Source organism: Notechis scutatus, chromosome 6 (genome assembly GCF_049901735.1).
Source record: "Notechis scutatus isolate UNSWTSFEM ecotype Mainland chromosome 6, rNotScu1.2, whole genome shotgun sequence".
Classification (NCBI taxonomy): Eukaryota; Metazoa; Chordata; class Lepidosauria; order Squamata; family Elapidae; genus Notechis; species Notechis scutatus.
The window spans coordinates 52,500,293-52,524,904 of NC_142014.1; positions in this window are offsets into that span (position 1 = coordinate 52,500,293).

A 24,612-nucleotide genomic window follows, 5' to 3' on the forward strand; every position below is an offset into this window, starting at 1 on the left:
AATAATATTGGACATTATATTTCATTATATTTCTTAATTGTAGTTATTTTCTTTTTCTTCTTGATTTTTTGTTTTTCTCTTTTTCTTTTTAATTTTTCTTTCTTTAATTTTGTCTTTTTTTTTTTTTAAGAAAAATTCTTAATAAATATAACTAACAGTAATATAACTAAGTAAAATAAGACACAAAAAGATTTCAAAACCAATATTAACTGATTTCAAACTGAAAATTTGTGAGATGGGCAGTCATAAAAATTCAATAAATAAAACCTTTCTAAAGGAGGAGGTCTTGATCCTTTTCCTGAAAGTAAATACCTAAATTCAAGTTAGCAAATAAATCAGTACAATTGGCTCTGATACAATCCAGTATAAGAAGGTACTCAGCCCATTCTAGAATCAAAACATCTACTGAAACAAGTACACTATCACATCTGCCTTTAATTATTTCAAAAACAATCCTGGAATAAAATGGGAGAACTATACAATATTGGCTTCTTCAACATAATGAATACAAAAATGTTACAAGAAATAATAGGACATACGGCCCTTTACAAAAGACCTGAAATATTGCTGGTTTTAATACTGAATGCCCCACTGAATAGCTCTCAAGTAATTCAAAAGCTTATAATGACTGTTGACTGAATTTTAAGAAATGCGACCAATTGTCTATGACAAGGCCAGCTCAACTATTACGCATTTTGTCACAAAAGGATGACAAATTATCAGCCGCTACTAGAAATTGGGAGAGCTGCATGAAGAGTTCTATGTCTCATTTGCTAAAATCATTTGCCTGGCTTTGGGTTTAGTGGGTTTGGAGAGTGGGCAGGGAGAGGGGAGACAGCAGAAAACCTTGGATCAGCCCAAGGGTGTTTAAATCAATACAGAGCAAAACACAGAGCAAAAAAGATTAAGATTTGACCTGGGTTTTATTTAAGGAAACTTGCTGGGCTGTCACAAAAAGGATAACTACCCCAAGAGACAAGTAGAATAAGCAGGTTTGGGGGATACCCTTCCTATTTCTGCCACTACCCCTTTTTCTTTTCCTTTCTCATCTTTACTCCACCTCCTACAACAAAATAAACTTATGCAATTTCCTTGAAAGAGATTTATTTCCTTCATCTGATAGTGGCCTCAATACACAAAAATCCAATGATAAAATAAAATCACGCAGGCTTAAAGATGCCTCTAGCTTTAATTATTTCATTTACTGTTGTCTTTTAATAATAATTTTCAAAGGGATGTTCAATGTAGTTTTAATGGATTTGCATTTATATAAAGCCTCCAAGCATCAATTGTTTGAGTTGAGGGGGGAAAGGAGGAGCTATGCAAATATTTGTAATTATTCTGCTTTTCTTCTGCATTTGAGAAGCTTCAGCAGACAGCAAATACTTTAGGTTACAGAGACAGAGGGAAAGAGAGGGAGGGAGGGAGGGACACAGAGTGAGGGAGAGAGAGAACACATACAGACATTTTTCATAATAAAGTGCAAGAATGGAACAGAAATAAAGACAGAAAATTGCAGGATATTTCTTTCCAAATTGTCTTATACAATGGCCTTCCAAATCTCTATGTAATGAAAAGATCCTTCTCATTCTGCATTATGAACAGAGCATCATAGAATAGCCAGCCATACAGAGTTGGCCTAGATAGCAACCCAAGACTATTTTAAAGTATCAACTCATAGAAAAATCCAGTTCTCAACACTACAGGATTTATTAATGTCAATGATCCAAAACACCGACCTTCTCTCTCTCTCTCTCTCTCTGTCTCTGTCTCTCTCTCTCCCCCTCCCTCCCTCCCTCTTTCTCTCTCTGTGTGAGGGGAAAATTTACATCCTACTGAATTTTTCTTAATTCTATGCAGATACAAATATTGGCTAGAAAATCTGGATGTTGGAAAAGAAATTTGTCATCAACAGAATGTTCTATTGTTTTCTTTTTTGAAAAATATTGGCTTGCTTTCAAAATACATTGTTAATCTGACTAACTTGGAAAAATATTTTAAATATTTTAAAATAAAACTTACAGTTACAAGTTGTTCCATTTTTAAAATAAATCATTCCCACCACTTCTGATATTCAGACTGTGGGTATGTTGCTATAGCTAAAACAGCATCAATATGCAGAAGAAGGACTTATCTACAGATTTGAAAATGTCACATCTCCAGAATGATGTTATTCAACCTTGGCAGCTTGAAGATGTGTGGATTTCAACTTGTAGAATTCCTAGGGCATCTTCAAGTTGCCAAGGCTGAGAAACACTACTTTAGAGGATCATGTACAGAGGAGGATGTTGGGCTATGGTCACTTCCAGATTTAGGATTCTATTAAAAGGTAAGGAGCATAGTAGCTTGATGATTCTGTAGCTTGAAATATTGACTCTTATTTTTAGGAACTATTTCTGAGGTCTCAGATTTTTGGAAGGTTGAAAAATAGAAGATTAACAGAATAGAATAGAATAGAATAGAATAGAATAGAATAGAATAGAATAGAATAGAATAGAATAGAATTGAATTGAATTGAATTGAATTGAATTGAATTGAATTGAATTCTTTATTGGCCAAGGGTGATTGGACACACGAGGAATTTGTCTTTGGTGCATATGCTCTCAGTGTACATAAAAACAAAAAAAATACATTCATCAAGAATCATAAGATACAACACTTAGTGATAATCATAAGTTACTAATAAGCAATCAAATCATACTAGGAAACAAATAAAAACAATATAAATCATAAAGTTACAAGCAACATGGTTATAGTCATAAGTGGGAGAAGATAGGTAATAGGGAGGATAAGAGGAATAATAGTAATACAGTCTAAGTAAATAGTTTGGCAATGTTGTGGGAATTAGTTGTTTAGAGAGTGATGCATTCGGGGGAAAAACCATTATTGTGTCTAGTTGTTCTGGTGTGCAGTGCCCTATAGCATCGTTTTTAGGGTAGAAGTTGAAACAATTTATGTCCAGGATGTGAGCGGTCTGTAAATATTTTCATAGCCCTCTTTTTGACTTGTGCAATATAATGGTAGATGTGCATCTTTAGGATGAGAAGGAACAGAAAGGCGTAGTAAGTGTTCTGGAATTAAAATTCTGATTCCTTTTAGAGCAGGGGTGTCTAACCTTGGCAACTTTAAGACTTGTGGACTTCAACTCCCAGAATTCCTCAGCCAGCTTTTGCTGGCTGAGGAATTCTGGGAGTTGAAGTCCACAAGTCTTAAAGTTGCCAAGGTTGGACACCCCTGTTTTAGAGATTTGGGGAGAGCTTCTGGTTCTGGAGCATTGATGACTGTCCAGCATTTGTTGAAGACCTTTCACGAAATAGAATTCACCACTTTATAGACATGCATGTTGTTACAATGACAACATTTCTCCTGACATCTAGCCTGATCCTCCTTCCTTGGATTTTAGTTCTGGTCCTGTCTTCTAGGGCAACAGAGAATAATCCACGCTTCTTTCTGTGCAACAATCCTTCAGCTATTTGGAAACTGCTATCATATCTCACCTCAGATATTTTTCTGAAGGCTAAACATACCCAGATCCTTTAACAATTCCTCATAGGGCTTGCGTTCAAAATTCTTTTTATCATTTTGGAGCTGCCCTCTGAACTTGATCTAGTTTGTCTCCATTGTTTTGAATGATAGTGCCCAGAATACACCAAATAGGTCAACCCCTGGTAGAGTAGAGTGGAAAAGCTGAGTCCAGTGATCTGGATTCTAGGGTTCTCCTAACACACTTCAAAACAATAAGCTGAATATATACTGTTCTGGTCTTGGAAACAGTAAATGACACCTTATTTTTTCTTTCTGAAAATGCTGTGTGTTAAGCCTATTTTAGGCATACACTTTTGATATTTCCAGACTCAAAAGAGTGGGAAACTGTAATTCAACATTGCATTTAAACATAAGCAAAAAGTCCTGAAACCACAATCTGTTTCTTCTAGGGAGAGCACACAACATTGTTAAAGGACACATTACGATCTCTGCAATCCTGACAGTTCTTTATCTTTTCAAGATTGAGACCTTGTTGGCTCTTCATCACTCTGGAAGTGTTCAGACTCTTCAAAGCCCTCAAGCAGATAAGAATAGAGGCAATTCTAACATTTTCAGGAATAGTGAAAATATTTGGGAGGGGGGAAAAAGAATGCTTTGGCTGACTTGCTAACTATGACCTTTTCTGGAGGCTGTGACAACAGTGACTCATTTCCTTGCCATCTCCTGGTTAGACTACTACGATTTGTTCTATATGAGCTGTCCTTGAAGATGACTCAGAAGCTCCAGCTGGTAGAAAATATGAGCACCTACCTGCTGACTCAAGCAAACTGGTATAGCAGAGTGACAGCAATATTACAGGGGCTGCACTGATTGCCAGATTCCAAGTGCAATTCTTAACTCTTTATGGTTTCGGTGCTTGTTACCTTTGAGGCCATCTATTCCAGATTGAATCTACCTACCCAATACATGTAAGCTAAAGGGCACGCTATGGGTCTCCAACCCTCATAAATAAGAGGCCAAGGCCATAGTTGTTGATATGAGTCATAGCTCCCTCATTCTGGAACAGTTTCCCCCTGAGGTCAGAATGACTCCTATCCTATTATCATTCAGAAAACTAGCTAAGATCACACTTTTTCCATTACCTTGGAGAAGAGAGCCCTGAGGTGAGGGCAGCAATCTTGGCCAACTTGAGTTCTTATAGGTATTTTTAACTGGTTCTATTGATGTTTATATTATTATATTATTTTACAATTGGAAGTCACCTAGACTCATATGACTGCAAATATGCAAACAATTCTAATTATGGGGAAAGCCTCCCCAAGCCATATAAATAAAGACTAACAATGCTCAGCATCCAAGGATGCTACTGTCATGAGCTGACTTGAAATATGGGTAGCCATGTAAATTTTTAAGCAACTAAGTAAATGTTTCAGAGGATGCTAAACCTGGAAACATAAGTACAGCATCTGAAATTCTGAAAAAAAAAGAAATTCTGAAAGAAATTCCACACCACAAACTTTATTTTGCAGACTCTACTTTTTTGTGTTATGAATGCATTTTCCATCACAATAAATTCAACTGCTTTTAATAGGAGGCAAATTTTCTTATGTAAGTGGATAGGAGATCCAACTCTGAAAGGATTGAGAGGAATTGGAATTGAAATTAAAATGTATTACAATTACAGAATATCTTGATGGAAATCCCATTACCCTAGGTTTCTGGAGCTACAATCCTATGTTTACTTTTCCAAAAGTAAGCCCTATTGAAAATTAGTTTAGCTGGACTACTTTTATTTTATTTTATTTATTTATTTATTTGATTTGCCAATTGTTTACAAGATAATAAGTATAAGTGTATACATAGTTGTGAATACATGAAATGGGTACATATAAGAAAAATAAAAGAAGAATAAGAGAAACAATAGGACAGGGACGGTAGGCACGTCGGTGCGCTTATGCATGCCCCCTACAGACCTCTTAGGAAAGGGGTGAGGTCAATAGTAGACAGTCTAAGGTTAAAGTTTTTGGGGTTTGGGGAAGAAACTACAGAGTCGGGTAGAGTATTCCAGACATTGACCACTCTATTGCTGAAGTCGTATTTCCTGCAATCAAGTTTGGTGCGGTTAACTTTGAGTTTGTATCTATTGTTTGCTCTTGTGTTGTTATGGTTGAAGCGGAAGTATTCATTGACAGGTAGGACATTGCAATGTATGATTTTATATACCATGCTTAAATCAGACCGAAGACGGCGTAATTCAAGGTTTTCTAGTTCTAGAATTTCAAGTCTGGTGGCATAAGGTATTCTACAACGAGTAGAGGAGTGGAGAACTCTTCTTGTGAAATATTTCTGGACTTTCTCAATTGTGCTAATATCAGATACGTAATGTGGGTTCCAGACTGATGAACTGTATTCGAGTATTGGTCTAGCAAACGTTTTGTATGCTCTAGTGTGATATTACCAGAAAAAAAAGCTACGTAGGATTAGGTTAACAACTCTTAATGCCTTTTTGGCTATGTAGTTGCAGTGGGCTCTAGCACTTAGATCATTAGAGGTGAGTATTCCAAGGTCCTTTACAGAGCTTGGGTCATCAACAAGATCTTGACTATTCAGCTTGTATTTTATTTTCTGATTTTTTTTTTGCCAATATGTAAGATAGAGCATTTATTTGTTGAGATTTGAAGTTGCCATTTGTTTGACCATTCTGATACATAGTCAAGATCTTTTTGTAGGGTAGCAGTATTGTCTGTGGTATTGAACAGCTTTACATCATCAGCGAAAAGAACGCAATTGCTCTTAATATGATCACAGAGGTCATTTATGTAGAGTATGAAGAGAGTTGGTCCTAGAACACTGCCTTGGGGGACACCACTATTGACAGGTACAGAATTTGATAGGACGCTCCCAATTTTGACCATTTGTTGTCTGTTTGCCAGGAATGCTTCTATCCAGTAATGCAGGTGTCTGGAGATACCATAAGATTTTAGTTTTAGGAGTAGTTTGTCGTGTACCACTGAATCAAACGCCTTACAGAAGTCTATGTAGATTGCGTCTATTGCTTTGCCCTGGTTGAGTTGTGTCGTCCATATGTTTTTGCAGTGTAAGAGTTGCAGATTACAGGATAGTTTTTTTCTGAAACCAAATTGTTTATTAGAGAGTAGGTTGTTTGTCTCTAAGTGGAGGATGATGGATTGGTTAATAATTGATTCCATGACTTTACAGATGACGCAGCATAAGGAGATTGGTCTGTAATTTTCAACTAGGCTTGGGTCTCTCTTTTTGAAGATGGGGATGACTGTGGCTTGTGACCATAGGTTAGGCAAGGAGCTGGTCCTGAAAGATTTTTCAAAGATTATGCTTAGAGGTTTGGCTATGGCAGTGGATAGCTTTTTAAAGAAGTAGGCACATATTCCATCCGGTCCAATAGATAGAGATGGTTTTAGATTGCGTTGTGCTTTTTCAACATTGTCTTCTGTAAAATCGATATGTATTAGATCATTGTGGTTATCTGTGGTACGGCTAGGAAATACTGGGCATGATCCATTGCTGTTTACAAATACTGAGCCGAAGAATGTGTTAAAGATGTTGGCTTTAATGGTGTCATCGTTGCAGTCTTTACCATCAGGTCCTATCAGGGGTGGGATGGACCTTGAGTCTTTTAGTTTGTTGTTTACAAAATTGTAAAAAGCATGGGTGGAAATGGTGCTTAGCAGGTTTTCCTCTTGTTTAATGTGATAATTGGTGCATTCGGTCTTTATCTGGTGGCATAAATTTTTGTATCGGCTTTTGAAATTGGCAACGTGACCAGATTTGTTTTTCCGCCAGAGTGATCTCTTTTGGGATTGAAGTTTCCTTATTGTTATGGGTAATCTGCTTTTTTGTTTTGTTTTGGGAGTTGTTGTTGGTACATATAGTTTGATGACTCTTTTTGACTTCAAGTAAAAATATGTTGTAATGGTCTTCAACAGTATTGCATCCAGTGAATAGAGATTGCCAATCAAGGGATGAGAGATCGCTGTCTATAAGATCATAGTTGCCTTTTTTGAAGTTACAATTGGGGATTACATCATTGTGGTGATTTTTGTGTGGGCGTATGTTGAGACAAAAGTCAATCATATTGTGGTCACTGCTGGAAAAGGGTTCTTTAGTTTGTATTCCGTAAATTAAATTCAAACTATTGCAGAAGATGAGATCGAGGCAGTTGTTTAGTCTAGTGTTTTTGGTTACTAGTTGTTCCAGTCCCAGATTTGTAATAGCATTGTAGAAGGTTGCGTGTATGGTTTCAGTTGTACATTCATTTAGGGTCCAGTCAATATGAGGTAGATTGAAATCACCAAGAAAGATAAAAGGGTATGGGCAGGATGCAACCCATGTTAGTAATGTATTTAGCTTGTTTACATGTTCGATGTCATAATCAGGTGCTCTGTAACATAGTAAGAATCGAATTGTGATATTTAAGGATAGTTCACAGATGATGGTCTCAGGAAGAGCAAGCTCCTGGGTAACTTGGATATTTTTTAGATGTAAGGACTTTTTATAGAAGATAGCAACACCACCTCCTCTACGAATTTCACGATCTGATCGGTAAACATTTTAGTTTTGCTTTGTAAGACTGTAACCTTTGTTATACCACATTCCAGATGAACACATAAGGACTTATCACTCCATGTAAGAATATTTGCTTTTTTCGCTGGATGCATACTGTTCTTTGACTGGACATCACAATACTCACCTTTTTACCTTGATCCTGCTACTTAAACCATAATGTAAGTATTGAAATACATTTCTACTGGCTTCCAAACATGGTGATTGCCTGTTTGGTGCCTGTTAACCCCATGCCTTATAGTCTTATATAGGTTTTTTAATGCTTTGCTTTAAAAAAATAGATGGGTTTTTAGCAAGAGGCTAAGGACCTGCTTCAAGCATAAACCAAGAAATTTGCATAAGCTCTGTAGAAATCATTGGGCTACTACCTGAACCACAGCAGTTTGTTTGTAAATTATCTACCTGGCAGGAAAAAAACACAGAAATTAGATGGGGCAGAAGAGAGGAAAACTAATAGGGATGACAGAGATCAAAAGAGCATTTTGTGACTAGTCATGCTTGTAAAAGTGCACACAGAAAGCTTTTAAATTCCATAGGTACCCATCAGCTAAAAGTAGTTGAGCACTGGAACATACTGCCTCAAAACACAAGGATCTAATGCTGGCTTTAAAGATGTTAAGCTTAGGAATGCTGTTGCAGTGGATTTTTTTTTTACATTACAGAGGACTGCATTTAACTACTTTTGAGGCTGCTTCCAATTCTATGAAAACCATGTCCAATGAACCCCATTTGGATGCTTTTATAGCAACTACAACAATCAAGGCAAATTATCAGCTCATTTTCTTCATAATCATTGCATGTTATCCCTTTGCTAATTATTTAATGTCAGATGATCAAGCAATTAGTCCTGAGGCATATCACCCATGCAAGAAGTGTTCTTTCTTTTCCCCTCTAGGTAAGATTTACCCTTCATCCTATTAACATGTTATGTTTGAACCCAACCTCTACTCCATTAACATTACAGAAGAGGAAAGGTACTTGGAATAATTGGAAGAAAATGTTTCATTACATGAACCTGTCCCCCATGCTCCAAAAATCTGGTCCTGCTCTGCCATCTCTGAAACAATTCCAAACTTATATTTCACAAAACTGTATAATTAGCAAGACAAAGCAGTAAAAGCTTTAAAAACAATCTCATTAGCAATTCCTGTTTCCTCTGGCAATTTGAGATTTGGGTCTTCTTTTGTAGTCTTGCTGTTACACACGCACTTTAGTGAAAAGTATGGTCTACCTTCCTGGCACTGAAACACAGCAATTATTTCTGAATTCTCACTAGTAGGACGAGATTAACAATCAGTCTGATGTAAATATTTCGCGTATAAGGCTAGAAACCAAGAGACCACACATTCTAGTCCTGCCTTAGACACAAACCTTAACCCTAACCTTGGGTCAGTCCCTTTCTCTCAGCCCTAGGAAGTAGACAATGGCAAACCACTTTCAAATTCTTACCAGGAAAATGGCAGGGACTTGTCCAGACAGTTGCCAGGAGTCAACACTGACGCAAACATAAACACAAATCATAGGATGGGAGCTAGCCTAACTGATCTACCAGGAACCTATTTTTTTTTAAAGATAAACAACAGAAAATAGCTTTGGCAGATTATTTTTGTTCCTCCTAAAACAGAGGTGTCAAACTCAAGGCATATAGGCCAGATCTGGCCCACAGAGTACTTAGATCTGGCCTACAGGGCCACCCTGAAAACAGCGATGCGGTGCCTTTGCCAGCAAAAGCAGAGCTTGGGAGGGCCACATGCAGCCCCCCCAGCTCCATTTTCAATGGTAGAGCACTCTGGCCATCACAAGTGCCCCTGACATGAGTGACATTGAGCTAGTCATGCCCACCCTGGCCACCCCCCCCCCAAGGTCAAACACAACCATGATGTGGTCCTTAATGAAATCGAGTTTGGTAACCTAAAACAATTTAATTTAATGGATGTATACAAAGAGAGAGAGAGTAATAGCATTATCTTGATAGGGAAAGACCCATTGAAATAAAATCCTTCAGTCATCCCATCTTAGGTTCTAGTAGTATAATCACACTTTGTGATTTCCTAGAGTAGCAAAGAATAAAGGATTTCATAGGTATTTGGAAGCAGACAGTTGAAAGATTTATCTCCTTACCTTATAACTAATGAATATTATTTGCCAAGTTTGGGGGCCATGTTATACCATTATATGAGCCATGGTGGTACAGTGGTTAGAACGGAGTACTGCAGACTATTTCTGGTGACTGCTGGCTGACTGCAATTTGCTGACTCTGTAGCAATAGCACTGAGACTTAAATATGCTTCACAGTACTTTACAGCCGTCTCTAAGCTGTTTAAATAGTCATCATTGCCCTCAATAATCTGGGTTCTCATTTTACCTACTTTGGAAAGATGGAAGGCTGAGTCAACTTGAACCAGTGAGAATTGAACTGCCAAACTGCCAGCAGTCAGCAGAAGTAGTCTGCAGTACTCTGTTCTAACCACTGTGCCACCACAGCTCTTAGAGAGAGCTGGAAAGCACTGTGAAGTAGTATATAAGTCTAAGTGCTACTGCTATTGCTATTATTCAGTGTGGGAGAATCCTAACTCAGCAGTCGAATACAAGCTTTGTATATAAAATTTAAACCTCAGTTATCTTCAGTTAGCAGGTGATAGGAAACATACCCATTTCCAATCTTGGTGAGATACAAATGTTAATCAGAACAGACAATCCTGGGTTAAGGATAAAATAGCTTCTTCTGTGTTTCTGCTGGCTATTCTATATTCAGCCAAGTCTTCTTTGCCATCCCTGAAACAAGAATCAACTCTTCCATTAATCAGAGTATCTCAACAGAATATACTTGGACATAGTAGGATCAGGACTACGGCTCTTCTCCAGAACTGACTGGTGAGTTCCCTTTTGTACAGGTCAGCTTCTCTTGCACTCCTTCAGGTGCTGGCAAAGCCCATAAGGGTGTGCAGCACTTTAGATTGAATTCCCCTCCTACCCTGCTCCCCCAAAAGGCTCTGGGTTCACAGAAGCACAAATTGAGAACCTGTTTACAACTTTTTAAAGCACCCAGCAGGGAAGAGCAATTGTTTGAACCTGAGGAAAATGTGTTATTGCTTTAGAGAGGGCAGTATTTACATGTTCTGAGCATCTTTTTGGAATAAAACCTGAAGTGCTGCAATAAGTTTATACTGTTGGCCCTGAGCCAAAAATGCAACCCTTGCATAATTTAATTTGGCTAATTAAATTATCCAAATTGGATAATATTAGTTAATCAGAAAAAATCTCTAAGGAAATGGCATTTGGACATGAAAATTGAATAAAATGCAGAAAAGGCTCTTTGGGGAAAGAAAATGTAAATATATCTTTGAGTCATGTATGGCACCTGGTGTTTCCACCAACACATCTACCATATGTAGATTTTCTTGGTAGAATTGTAGGAATAGTTTGACATGGCTCTCCTCCAGGATGGTTCCCAAATTCCCAATCTAGCTATAACTGAGTTTTCATGGCTGTCTCCCATACAGATAGTAACCATGCCAACCATATTGAGTCCAGATTAGGTTGGCCAGGTTAGTAGCACCTGCTGAGAAACTGATGGTACTTTTGATATAAAACAACTTACATTTCATTGGTTGATATTATATAATGATATTATTATCAGGAAATCAAAACCAGTAATGACCATACAAAACAGGGTTTTAAAGTGATAAAGGAATTGTGTGTTTCTTTCTGGCAAAGTGGCAGAGGGTTATACAGAAGATACTGCAGAGACATTTGGCATTATGTTAACTTCTTCATAAATTAATCCCAGTAATACATAGTCTGACATAAGACTATTAAAATAACTAAGAAAAATTGTATTATTTGAGGGTATTTGCTCACAAATATCTATCAAAAAAAAAATCCACGATCAAACTAGATTAGAAAAAGTAAAAAAGCAACTTGCATCAAAGCCACTTCCATTCTTCGAAATACAGAAATAATTCCCTTTTCATGCGTCTTAGTCCTAGTAAGCAATTACTTTACAAGCCTTGATGTAAAAGTGACTTGATTCATGTGAACATGATGTCAATCTTAATAACCTTTCTCTTGTTTTAACCTGAAATAGGTTTAGGAAAAAGGGATAAAAACACTGTTGCCTCAAAGAATTGTTTAAAGATATAGTACTATGTGGTTTTCTATGACCAAAGAAATGTTTAGGCCAGTTATCCAAGTCCCCACAAGCAAATGTGACTTTAAATTCATTCTCTAGCTGGTGGCCTTATAGTCTAGCTAAAACAAGCTGCCTTAGATTTTTTTAACAATTGTTCATTGTCCAGTCAGTTTCTGTACAGAAGGAAAGATGCCACTCAGACTTAGAACAACTCTGCCTTCAACTAAAGAAACAGCTTTCTCTCCAGTAGCCTCAGGTGGAATTAACTGGACTAGTTCACTCAATACGCAGAATGAAAAGAGTGTATCTTATTGCACTGAGTGTTTTCATGCAAAACTCTTTTGCAGCAGCTTCAGGATGGGATTAACAAGGTAAGAGCAGGCAGAAATCATAACTGTTTAAAAACATTATATCAGATTGGATTGGATTGAGAACTCTCTGAATAAAGTGGTCTGGTTCATTTAACCTGAGACACCTGGTCTCCTTTCTTGAAAAGTGTTGGTTTGCACCAGGGGTGGGATATGACAGAGTTAACTACCAGTTCGGGATTTATGAGCTTCCCTGCACGCTGGGAGCTGCGCGCCTCTAAATCATCATCAGCATGCTGTGTGCAGAGAAGCAGTCTTTGAAACAGCCGTCTTTTCCTGCTTTTTTAACTGTAGCTGTGCCCCATTCGGCAGCTGAAGTTGAAAAAATCAGGAAATAAAGATCAGGTAAGAGCGGATGGGCAAAAACATCAGCAGACATAGAACTGGTTCTGTCTGCTGCTCTTCAGAGCTACTGGTTCTACAGAGGTGGACAGAAGAAACCCACCCCTGATTTGCACCCCATCTACTGCTCAATTGGGATAGCTCCAGAATTGGTTTTAGGGCAAATGGCTTCTTATAATGGCTGTGTATAATCATTGCATCTGTGATCATGTGCTGCTGGAACATGGGGATAAATTTTCTCCAGATACAACTGACTGGGTCAGCCAATTCTCAGCAGGGAGGTCGAATTGAAAAGTTAGTATCCATCCCTGAAGTTCCCACCAATCTGAATGCAACTCGGACAAGCATATTTGTTACCTAGATGCAACTTTATCATCTCAGTCACTGTGAAAAAGTTCTTCCACCTCCTGCATCCTTATGTAGTCACATTGTATTTTACTTCCAATACTTTAACAGAGACCAGAAAGTTCATTCTCTTGGTGCCTCTTTTTTAGATCCTTTCAGTTTAATACACATCTCCTATCAATGTTAGTTGTGGCTTGTAAGTGCATTTCACAGTCCCAAGAGAAGCTTACTCTACCTGCCTAGTCACTCCCAATTTATGAGTAAGGGAAAGCAAGCTATCTACAGTAACTGCATTGATTTTTTTAAAAAAAAGATCCTAGTCCTAGATAAGTACTTAACTGGGGACTCTGAAATTTATTCCTGTCTCACCCACTGCCATGGGAAAGAAAAGAAGAGGGCAGAACCCTCCCACATACAACAGACTGTGCAACTCACTCCCAAGAGATCTAGGATATGACAAAGTTGTAGGATGGAAATTTGAAACATTTCTGGACAGGGGTCTTGGCAAAGGTAAAACCTCAGCAAAAATTACTCAGTTGTTATAAAGCTGTGAGATTCCATTACTGTTGCTACAGAAGATAAACATGGCTACTCCTTTGCAAACTAAAAAGGAGAAACATGGAAAGAAAACCAGTCTTTCTTATTCTGAGAAGTTAACAAAGTACCTGTATAAGGAAAATGACTAGAAAAGTCAAAGCACTAGCATGTGGGAGCACTTCTCACATTTTTGTGTTAATTTAGAGAAAAATCTCACGAAATTGCAAGAAGTACAAATATAAATGATATACATTCTAGTTGGTTTACTAACCAAAAAATCAAAAGGGGAAATCAAAAAGTTCTTACCAAAATGTAAACTAACCAAGATTCTCTCCTAGACCCTAACATTATAATAAGAACAGTTAGAGCTAGATTTCACAACCAATATGCATAGTTGTTATACTGAATATAGTTAATTAAAAGCAACTAAATACGGATTATCAAATAATGGGATGTTTCTCCTTACTTTCATGGGAGCATCTAAAACTTACGGATAAATCCTGCTACAATGCAATTTACATAACTAAAAGCAATATTGTCTAATGATAAAATAAGTCATTCGTTAGTACTGCCTTTCCAAACCAATGATCTCATCATGTGTTGGACTCTAACTGCCAGAATTCCTGGCCAGCAGGGAGTTAGATTCCCAACTACTTCAGAGAAGCCTGTTGAGAAACAGATCTGCCATACTTCACTGATATCTTTGATAAGAGCAGACAGCAAAAAAATGCAGATTTTTTATATCAGTTTATCTTATTTAAGGGGGAAAATGTTGCTAACTCTACTGAAGTTACAATGCTAATAAAACTGCCTCTTCTCAGGAAAATAAATGCCTGAAAAACAGTTTTAGAGAAATTTATAAACCTGCAAAAGTTTCTCCTTTTCTCCCTCTCTTGTTGTTACTCTATATTTAGCTGGGAAGTATAGTCACAGAAGTGGACATCTTGATTCTCCAGTACATTTCTAATTGCATTAATAAAAATTATTCCCTAGGGTCATGTGTTTCCTTACAAACTATTATAAAAAATGCTTGCTTGTTTGACAGCCAAAGATAGCTGAAGTCCTTTGGCTTTCTTTATTCCCACACATAATTCTGCTTTGAGAACCTTGGAAGGTTGATTCTGATTCCTCTGGGGCGGGGGGAACTGGTCTCACATGGTAGCAGAAGGGTGCACATCTTAAGATGAAGAGGAAAAATATGGCTGGTGAAAGTGAAAGACTGAAGAAGCAGAGAAGATGCTCCAAAACTGGTGGCAAAGAGGCCTCTGTGCCACAGAGTTTATACAGAAAATTTACACCCTTTCAGGCACCTCTCTTTTTGCAGTCTCTAATAAGATAACATATCATCCAGCCCAGTGTGATAACTGAATAAAGAGCAAGGAAAAAACCAAGATTTCAAGAAACTGACAGCATCTTTCCATTTGTATTAAAACGCTGTAAAACAAATGCTTCATTTTCTACACTAATCTTCAGCTAAAAGTATACACTATATTTTAATGTAGATATATAACTAACTGATCATACTGTATATGGCCAGAAGTAATGAATGTGATTATCGCAAGACTATTTTCAAGCTGCATCACAGAAATTGCACATAAAACATGTCACTGCAAATGTGAACCTGAGTAAAATATTCAGGAATATTGGTACATCAGGAAAGTAATGAAGTGTTTTATTTTCAGTAATTTTTACAAATAACTGTCTAATGACTTATAAGGAATTGGAAATGGGAGAAAACCCAGGCCAGACCCATCACTAGGTAAGGTGAAAACAGATTCTGGGAAGTAGTAGTAAGGAAGGAGAGGAAAACCACACAGCCTCTTTTGCACTTATTCAAGTAGCCCACAGGCCACAAGTGATAGTAATCAATGTTTAAGAAAGTTTGAGCTATTAGTCCAGCTAGGTTTATGGAATGGGAAGAGCATGGTAAGGTTTATTTATTGCTTCAGATGCAGAAGCACTTGCAGATGAAGATTCATAAATCTTGCCACAACCCTAACTACTATATAATTACTATTGCCTTGATCTTAATGTTACTGGTCTTCTGGCTGTCACAATATTTTTGGTGTAACCTGCTGAGTCCACAATTAGATCAGGAATTATTTCCATCTTGTCGTATCTTCCCCAAGGAAAACAATGGACAGGTTTCAAGATTAACAAACAGAAGACAAAAAATGTAGAATTATAAGGTCAGGTTTTATTAATAAAATGGGTTTCAAGACTAAGAAAAAGGTAAAATACTTGGATATCACCATATCAAATATAAATTGTACGTTATATCAAAATAGTCATGTTAAGATATGAAATGAAGTTAAAAATATATTAAGATGAGATAAAGTATAATTGACAGCATCTCTGTGATTAAGATGAACATTTTATCTAGAATAATATTTTTATTTTCAATAATACCTGTATTGACAATTGATCTCCCATTTAAACAATGGCAGAATAATATATCCAAATTTGTACAGAAGGGGGAAAAATCACAAGTTAAATATAAGGTATTACAAGATACAAGGGAAAAGGGAGGATTGGGTCAATCAGATTTGAAATTATATGTGTTGAGCACTGTTTAACTTAGAGGAGCACCTCCAATTATGTTGGAAATGTGATCAATATGGGATATTTTATTATATATATATATTTTATTATGTCTGCTGAATGTGTAAAAAGTATACTAATTCAGTATACTAATTCAGTATACTAATTCAGAAGATTTTAAGTACTAGTATACAACTGAAGCAAGAAGGTTTTTTTGTTGGGTCTAATCTACAGTCAGCTGGAAAAAAGACATGGAGCTTAATTTTATATATGCAGTGAGATTTGATATTCAAAGGTAAAATGTGTCAATGTTACCCATAACAGAGGAGTAGTTGGTGAAGATGATGAAACTTGCAAAAATGGCTAAATGACTTAAAGAAAAGACAACATCTATATTTATGACTGACCTTATAGACTTTTGTATTAAGCATAAGAAATGTACTTATGACTTGTGGTTTTGATGATTAGGAAAAATTAGATAAAAGAAAAAGTGAGTATTTTTTATAACCATAGAATAAGCAATAACTGTAATTGTATTTGCTGCAAAGAAAATCAGAAGCTTCTTGGTTCTGTTTGTTTTTTATATTTTCTTTCAGCACTTTTGTCTTTTTTCTTTCTGTTTTCTTTATTCTACATTATTTTTGTTACGTTTTATCCATTCTTTAAAACTTTTCATAAAATTTATATTTTAAAAAAAGATGCCAAGACTGGCTGGCATATGTAGTTTCCCCCACCCCCCAAAGTTCTCCAATTCATGACTGAACAAAATGTGAAATAATATTGCAAGAATCAAATTGGTACATTTCTCACTCTGTTACCCTTAATGGGTAATAAACCCTGCTATCTGACCAGAGCTACTGTTCAGTAGAGTGAACCACTCACCTAAAGTGGCTGATGCTCAAAAAGTAAACATCAGCAATAGGATGGCTGAAGAACACTACAATATGTGTCATGCAGCCTTATGCAACTCAGGAGGTAAAGTCTTGGATTGATCTTTGATAGTGCTACCAAAGATGTCGAAGATCCCAGCAAGAACCTGTGGCATACTTACCTATGTGCATAAAGTATGGAACTTAATAATGTAGGCCAAAACAAGATAATTTGGAACTTTGTGGCAGACTTAACAACTTAAATCTATAAAACTTCTGTCTCCTGCATTTTCCAGATTTGAATAGGTTTTTTTAGTTGGTGATTATGAAAAGGGTACAATAGGAACCATGATATAAGAGTTTAGTTGCAGCAATTTGACAAGACCACAATCACCCCTTGCCTACTGCTATGTCTCCTGGGCCTCCTTTAATAATTTAACTCCCACCATAAAATTCACAATTGCTACATTATTGTGGATTCCAAGCATGTCCTTTCACTTTACCAAGCTATACATATTTAATTTTTAATCCTTTGTTATAAATTAATCTTCCAAGCCTCCTGGTCATCTATGTTCTTCTTTGTTAAATCCTTCTAATTTGCCAGTATCTTAAGAGACAATGAAATGCCAACAATTAAATATTATATTCAGAAAGAAGCCATAGGCAGATTGTGGTGAGCAATATTCACACAAGGATGGCATTGCAATGGACTCTCATTATACTCTCAAATAATAGATTTTTCCACATTTACAAATCACTACAAAATAATTGGGTAGTTGGCAGAATATATTTAATAAATTTAATAAGGGTAGCCATTGCCACAACATAAAGTATTAAAATATATTTGTACTAATTGCTCCCTGCTACTCTTGAAATCAAGGCCCTGGATCTGTTTCAAGGCCAGATTTCTGTCAAACTCCATAATATTTCAAGTAGAATGTCTTATTTCTCACTAGCAACCAAAACACAAATTTTACTCCTAACTGGAAGAAAGTTTGAAAGATATATCACCTAGCTAGCCAGATGTGAACAGCTATCTTTCCTGCAAAGAATTTCAGGATTAAGACGGGCTTGGAAAAGAGGAAGCTACCTAAGTACACAACAGAGATAATATGTGCTTTTGAAAATGAATTCGAAAATTTACCTTCCATTTAAAAACTGGCTTTAAAATATAACTTGTCAGGTTTCCAATTGACTTAGGTTCTGATGTAATGCAAGATATATCTATTTCAGTATAGTCCATTAACTTTTTTTTCTAGTTAACTATTTCCACCCATGGATTATTTAGCCTAGGAAAGCATTTCCATTTTTAGTCTAGAATAATAGATTCTGTTTTAGTATATAGTATTTTAAATGTGTACTGGAGAAAGAAGTGTTAATTGTCAGTGTCTCAAAATAAGAGATGAGTAATTGTTTTGATTCTTTTTAAGGATCATGAGAATATTTCAAGTTAATTAATCCAGGATAAAAAAATAAGACTGCAACAACATAAACATTCTTTTAAAGAAGAGTGTGGCTTTATCGTATAAGCAATACTATAGTACATTGACTTCAGAAAACAATTTTAGGAATGCCAAATGAAGTGAGATTCTTTCCCATCACTACAGTATAATGCCAAACCTGAAATAGATACACATTCTCAACCAGGTAATTTGACTAAAAACATGTAACTGTGCATTCTTCTACAAATGTAAGAAAGTATACAGGCTTTGCTATGATTTAGCAGCTCTACCAAGAACAAGAAGCTACTTTTCTGAAGATGGATGAGATGGGATGGGATAGAAATTATGTTATATTCCAATCACTCAGCTTTCCTCTTTGCCCTTCTGTTTATCTCACAATCACCATCTCACACATTGTCCTAAGTTCCTACAAGATGAATCACCCCACCTTCAGTTATTTGAGTTACTATAATAAAGAGGCTTTTGTTGTATTTATCTATTTAATACACTTATGGGCTATCTACCTATGACTGAAAAACAATTTTAAAAACCTGAAATTAAAAAACAGAAATAACATAAAAATAGTAGCTAAAGACCTTCATAAACACTCAAAGGAGTCACAAATGGGCTCGTCACACTATCCAGGGTCCCAGGTTTGATGGCACCTCGCAAAAAAAAAAAAACCAGCAGATTTCTGCGGGGTGATGATAGGGGAGGGTGCCACAGTAGAAAATGCATCCTCCTGAGTCCCAACAGGTGACACCCTCTTCCATCTTGCAGTCAGAATCCAGAGCATACCTTTCCTGCCATACATAATAGGATGGCTTTCTTTAGGGTAGTAATACATTGCTAGACAAGAATTTGCAATCCCACAAAGGCATTATTATATTATCCTGTTCCCATCTGATTTTGTTATCTTGTCATCTTTACTTGCTTTTTCTTTTTAAAAACAACTTGTAAACTATGCAGAGTCCCTGAGAGACAGGTGGGATTTAAATTATTATTATTGTTATTGTTGTTGTTGTTGTTATGGTTGGTTGCACAGTCAGCCAGATGTTTAGACTGGATATGGCATTTTTATTCACCTATCAAGTCTTTCCCAAGGACCTGAAACAGGCATATGCCGCTATTTGATTATGTTAAAGCTATTGTCACAAGTTGCCAGTTATTCCAAGTAAATGCCTTTTGCAATTGACTGATGGTTATTTTGTCAGTGCCGATGGTTTTCAAGTGGTGCTCCAGATGTTCTGGGATTGCACCCAAGATGCCTATTACTATTGAAACTAACCTTGTTTTCTTTTACCACACTTTTTCAGGTCTTTGTATTTTGTGATTTTCTCTAGTTCTTTCTCTTCTCTTCTGCGGTCTCCATATACTGCAACATCCACTATTCATACCTTTTTGCCTTCATATATACAATTGTTAAGTGAGAGGTGTTATATGGCAGGTGCAGCATTCTGTTTGAATTCTAAAGTCCCAGGGCACTTTAGCTTCTTCATTTTGTCTATTTTGTGGGATCCACTGGTTCTTGTTTGCAAGCAAATGGTCTTGCTTGCAAATATCCCAACCCACTATTGTTGCTACTTTATCAGGCTGTTGTTTGTAGTCAACCTGTCTGATCTTCTTGCAGCAGCTTAGTAGGCAATTCATTGTTTCTTCAGTTTCTGTGCAGAAGTGGAATTTGCTTGGAGCCCTTTCCTATAGTCTGCTTAGATGAATTCAGATTCCAATATTTTCAATAGATCTCCATCTGCATATTGCTGTTGCATTTACTTCTGGAGTCAAACAATGCTTTAACTCTAGAGCTCACATAGTCTACAACAGATCGCTAGACTGAGTTCCGGAGATTGTGTAAGAACTGTAGCTCAAGTCACAGAAATCTTGAAAAGTTTATTTTGTGCCAAATCATTCATTATTGCTCTTTTGTGAAGACTCCTATTATTAAAACTTCAGTGGTGCTAGCTTAGAAAGCTGCACCATGACATAGCTGGAAACAAGATAGCAAAGTTTATGATTCACATGTATGCTTCCATAAAAGCACTCAGATAAAGAACACCAAGTTCCTGATTTATGGTGATGCTTCTTCTGCACTCAATGCCTTTCCATTCTGGTCAAAACCATAATCAGGTTGCTGTTTTCAAAGAAAAATGGAATGACCATTTGCCCTCCTAACAGAAAGGTCACTATTCTTTTAGAGACATACTATCCTTACTCTAATCACAACTCTCAGTGCTTAAAAAAAAACCGGCATTTTTTACAAGCTAGGTGAGGACTACCTTTTGCCACGTTTTGTTTATTAGGAAAATAAACATCTGAATACATTGCTTTGCCAATGACAGAACATTTTATAGCATTTATAATATACAATACAGAGCTTGTCTTTTAAAACTCCTTAGTTTTGAACGTTATTCTTGCATTTGCCAGTATTCTCATTCTACAGACTAATGTGGAGAAAATTATGTTCCTGAGTCCCAGGAAGCACAAGAGAGAGCACTTTGATCTGAAACAACTTACACGATTAATCTATTACGGAGAAAGAGATTCAATCAGGAGAAACTTCCCAGACACAGATAGTCTACTTTGTGCTTAATTTCTTGCTGATTTTGTTTAGAGAAAGACTTTAGAAATGTTCCAGATAATAATAGATTAACAATTATTCAGTTGCGTATATGTGCACACTACAAATGAATTGAAAGTGCCCTCTCTGCAACTCTGGCAAGTCTTTTAAACTAAAGTACACCATTCAACCCTCCAGAAGGTGCTTTTAAATTGACCAGTCCAGAGCTTTCATAGAAAGACTACCCAGTCCTGAACATCTCTGTCCCAGGGTAATTTACCTGGTCAAGGTGCTTATCTAAGCATTTGTGCTATTTCTCTCTGTCTCCCAGCTGCATTTATAATGCACAGTTAAAATTAAATAAGTGGAAAGAAAGAAAGAAGACTGAGAAATCTGTGGCTGGAAGAATGGAAGAGATTCTCAGTGCAGAGAAATGAAAAGTTTAAAAAGTTGTGAATGGTATGGATGTGATAGAATTAGGGGTGATTTGAAAATATGGAAAGTTAGAGGTATTATGAATTGTGTTCTTTTAATTTAACTGATATTGACAATTTCCCTTTTCATATATTTCCATCTTTGCAAATCAGTCTTGCTTGTACACTTACATTAAAATTGTTTTTCTTTTATCTTCTGCCTGTCATTTATTTTGCTTACCACTTCTTACTCTTTTGTTGCTCTATGCATAATATTGCTTATATGCTGAAGGAGAAGAATATGATGGCAGGTATGTGTGTAAAAATAAAGGGATGAATTCTCTCAAACTGAATTTCTGAAAACTGTCTGGTATTCTTGACAACAATGTGGAAGGATTTCCATTTTTAACTTCTAAGCCAAGCTTGCCATCACTTCCTGGTAGCTTTTAAATTTAATTTAACCAACCACTCTGGATCTTTCTATACTTAATCTTTGCTTCCCAGAGTGAATTTATGGTAAATTCAATCCATATTTTTGTTTACTATGATCTGTTCAACAAATCATAGTTAGGACTCATACAAAATGCTAAGCCAAAACTAAAGAAACTATATTAACATTTAGCATGTTGTACAAACCTGACCTAAAGATGCTCTTGACATTAGGCACCCAGTGTTTTTTCAATATTTTTTCCTTGTGGGATTCAGAGATGATGAATAGAGTTCCAAGTGTTTTCCAAGGATTCACTTGACTTCCAGACCTATTCTTCATTGTCAAATAATTCCTGTTGCATTATCTTGCTAGATATATTTGTTTCCTGCCCTGGTGAAACTTTCTAACCTTGATTGCTCCACAAGGATTCTTCCCTATGAAAACAGCCCTGTGGGATAGGATAGGCTGATAGCAAGAGATGGGCCCAAAGTCTCTCTATGAGCATCCAAAGGTGAGGAAAATTTGAATTCTAATTTTCAACCAAATAAAGATCTTGTTGAACAGGAAGATAACTTGTGCCCATTCTCCATTTATGACCAACTTGTAATTGAGATCCTTTATATTCTCTTTGTCCAATAACAAGATAAATATCCCAGTTTGGCTCTATTTCTTAATCTGTCTCCCATTTTTTCTTAGAATATCCTATAACTCACATAATCCTGCTTAGGACACAATTTTTGACACATGGTTTTCTTGCCTTTTAGAGAGCTCCCCAACTGCTCACAATTTCTTCACCTTCTTATTTAATAAATGTTCAATTCTTCCCCATTTGTACTTTCTGATCACTGTTTTTCAGTTTTAAGAAGAGTTGTGTCAATCATGTGCTAGAAAGATTATACCTTAAAATAAAACCTGTGATTTTTATTTATAAACACTGTTTTCAAGTATTTTCTCCCAATTTTGAAGAAACTATTTCTCCACTTTATTGGAGTGTTTGATAGTTTTCAGCATGCATGCAACCATAAATTATAGTAAATAAGGTAACAATCCATTCATTAATATTTCTTTTCAAAAACAAATTATACATATTTTCAATCCTAGGAATTTATACTGATGACCTCTTCACCATTCACTGTGTTTGGAATCAAACTGCTCAACAAGCCTTTTGAACCTGATAGTCCACACTCTCTTGGAAAGATACAATTCCAATCACTTTCAAAACCTCTACGATTACAGCTGGATAACATCAAGACAGATTTATCTTCAAGGGAAATGGCAGTACCAGTTGCCCCATCTTGGGATCTTGAAAGAATTGGATAATATCTTAATTCAGGTGCAAACTTGCTGGGTAGTTTGGAGCAAACTGTTATCTGTTAGGCACTTCCAAAGGGAAAAAAGGGCACTCTGATCAGGCACCAGCCTCCTTTCTGTATTAGGCATTCTAGAAGATGAGTACTAGCAGTTCAAACCAGCTAAGCAGTTTCCATAGCAGCCTATGATTTGCAAAGCCTGAGAAATCAGCTGATTCTAGGGGACCACTTTGATGTTCCTCTATGATATAAAGATCTATTATCTTCTCTCCCTCTGCGAGGTTTTTTTGCCGAGAGAAATGACCAGGTTCTTTCTCTACACCCTCATATTTTCAGTTGCTAACAAGTCCACCGCTGCCTTGTTACCTGCAGCTTGTATTTAGTCCATCCCTAGGCAGAATGCCTGCCATGCCATTTCTCTCTAACCTTGTGACAAAGTGGAATTCCAATAGTTGCAGGGTACACCACATAAAATAGGTTCTTCTGACAATGAAGAACATTGAACCTTTTAAAATACAATTGAGATTGGTATGTTTATTATGGCTTTCCTTAACTATACTGTATAAAAACATATATGCAACCAGGCCTAAGAAATATCCAGTATTTTACAGAGGTTATGTCTACAAAAACTGCAAGCTTTTGGAATTATTCCACAGAGTTAGATAAAATAAGGAAAAGCAAATTTATTTGCATCAATTTATACATCAAGAAATATCAGAAGGTCACATGTATGAAGCAGTCATCAATTAAACACTTAGAAAATCACAAACTGAGATTACAGCTCACTGCAGATTTCATGCTTTTCAATGCAGGATGAATGCTAGTAAGATTTAAGCAATATGTCGTCAAGAGCAGAAAGAGTTAAGAAAGTACATTTGATTTTGTTTCTCTGCCTGAAAGCAAGGAGACCCCTCAGCTTTTATCTTAACATTCAACTTGAAGATTTATAGAAAAGCACACTGGCTTATATGTAGCTCTAGGCAAAATACCTGACGTAGGTTTCAGACTATTGGAGCACTCTTAAGATTCACTTTATGACAAATCAGAAGCTGGTTAATGAATTCTGCTCTTTTTCCACAACTATGAGGCCACTGGAAAAAGCTTTCATCTTTTTGCTTCTTTCCTTCAACAAGTAATAAACAGGAGGAAACCACTCACATGTCAGATAAAAGCAAATAAATGATTTGTTTGCATTGTTCTGCCTAGTGATCAGGATCTCAACCTCTGCTTTTCCCATG